The sequence below is a fragment of the Bufo bufo genome, chromosome 3 (genome assembly GCF_905171765.1).
Source record: "Bufo bufo chromosome 3, aBufBuf1.1, whole genome shotgun sequence".
Taxonomy (NCBI): Eukaryota; Metazoa; Chordata; class Amphibia; order Anura; family Bufonidae; genus Bufo; species Bufo bufo.
In genome coordinates, this window is record NC_053391.1 from 471,251,999 (window position 1) to 471,254,541 (window position 2,543).

The following is a 2,543-nucleotide window of genomic DNA, read 5'->3' on the forward strand; positions in this document are numbered from 1 at the left end:
ATATATTGGATTGAGAATCTCTCTTTGTTGCAGCAATAGTTTTCTTTCTCTCATATGCTCTCGCTTTCACGCAAAACATACTTGTTATTACTAATGTAGGCAACAATCCATTATCTTTGGTTTCTAGAATGATGATATGCAAATTAACATCTTCTGCCATAGGCTTATGGAAGCTAATTTGCATATCTTTCCCAGAAATCCATAGTAGCATTGTGTAGCTTGCCATGCACAAGCATGTTTTTCGCAGAATTGGGGCTCCCCTTCGTGCATCAGGAGCTCTCTTTAATGCAAAAGGGTACCCGTTTAAAGATAGATATATTGGATTGAGATACTTTATTTGTTGCAGCAATAGTTTTCTCTGTCTCATATGCTTTCGCTCAAAACATACTTGTTATTACTAATGTAGGCAACATTCCATTATTATTGGTTTCTAGAATGATGATATGCAAATTAACATCTTCTGCCATAGGCTTATGGAGGCTAATTTGCATATCTTTCCCAGAAATCCATAGTAGCATTGTGTAGCTTGCCATGCACAAGCATGTGTTACACGCACTGGCGTCACAAACTTAAAGGGATCTTGCCACCGGCACTTTAAACCTGCAACATCCAGGGCACCTCACCTACCACCTGGCCTGGTCCCTATACACAGAGAGTGCCCCAGAGGATTCATGTGCCAGCCTCTCCATCACTGCTGTACGCCTGCCCAGGGTCTCCTATGATCTGTGAGTACTAAGAGCAACCCTCGTTTTGCCTATTAACCTTGGCCTGCCACTCACTCACCCTGCAGGGCTGCGTACTGCACACTGGGTGCTGGAGAAGCCTGGTTTCCAGCCTCTTGCCCCAGGATTATGGGCCCTTTCATCAGCCCATGCTAAACTGTGGCGATTTTACTGTGTTTGTGGCATCTGAGCTCTGTTCGGATATATTGAGCGCTCAGATCCAAGCCATCTGGGGATAAGTTGAATGTATTTTTTTTTTGGCCATGCTAACCCTCCCTTCTTTTAAGGGTGATACATTGTCCTTGCAGTGGGGATGCAGCAGGGTGGCCACCCAGTAATCAGCACTGGTAATCAGGTCAACTCAGCGGTCATTGCGCAGGAACTGCTGCATGTACTCGCTCATGTGTGGCAGGCTGCCTAGAGGCAACAACAAGTTGTCCTTAGTAGGAGGTGGCTTGTCTGTGTCCTCTTTATTCGCCCAGCCACGCTCCATTGATGCCCGTGAGCTGATTTGGGTGCCATCGTGCTGTGGACACCGATCCTCCTCCTCCTCATCCTCCTCCTCATCCTCCAAACCTGTGCCCTGGCTGGGTAGTTGTGTACCCGGCTGCTGTTGCTGCAGGAACCCACCCTCCGAGCCATTTGTGAATAAATGGCCTGACAACCGTTGGAATGATCCATTTTCCTCCTCCTATTCCTCCTGTGCCACATCCTCATCCATCATCGCCCGAAGCGGTTTTTCAAGGAGACATAGAAGTGGGATAGTAACGCTGAGGACGTCGTCATCGGCACTGGCCATGTTGGTGGAGTACTCGAAACAGCGCAACAAAGCACACGTGTCCCACATGGAGGCCCAGTTGGTGGTGAAGTGGTCTGTTCCGCAGAGAAACTCACCCGTGTGTGCTGCAGCTGAAACTCTACTATTGCCTGCTGCTGCTCACACAGTGTCTCCAGCATGTGCAAAGGAGGACTTCCACCTTGTGGGTAAGTCGCATATGAGGCAGTGAGTGGGAAGGCAGAAGTTACGCTGCAGCAGGCGAGCAGCAGACAGGCGAGCAGCAGCAGGGTGAGAACGTTGAAAGCATGCACAGAAGACCAGCACTTTTTACAGCAGCTCTGACATATCAGGGTCATTTTTCAGGAACCTCTGCATCTCCAAATTCAGCACATGTGCCAGACAAGGGATATGCATTAAATCGGCTAGGCTCAGAGCTGCTACGAGATTTTGCCTGTTATCGCACACCACCAGGCCGGGCCAGAGGCTCAGCAGCACCAACCACTCATAGATCTGTTCTTCAATGCCTGTCCACAGCTCCTGCGTGGTATAAGATTTTTACCCTAAACAGAGGAGTTTCAGAACAGCTTGCTGTCTTTTCCCCCTGGCTGTGCTGAAGTTGGTGGTGAAGGTGTTACACTGAGTGGATGAGGAGGCAGTAGAGGAGGATGAGGAGAAGGAAGCGAAGTAGGAGGCAACAGAAGGCACTGAGAAAGGTCTAGCAATCCTGGGTGGCGGTAAGACATACACCAAACCGCTTTCCGCCTCAGGCCCAGCCGCTGCTACATTTACCCAGTGTGCAGTTAAGGAGATATAACGGTCTGGGGGGAGGAGCTAGCGCCTGTGCTGAATGGCTCCGTCTGGCTGAAGCTTCTACTTTCAACCTGCTGTGGGGATGGCATTCTTCAACTAACCTCTCACAAAATGGTCAAATATGGTGGACCTAATCACGGGTATTCTATCTCTCAAGCAAAAGTGTCTCCCGCTGTGTCAGACATGACAAAATTTCTAAAGAAACAGCATGCAGCCGGACCGACCAAGGATCC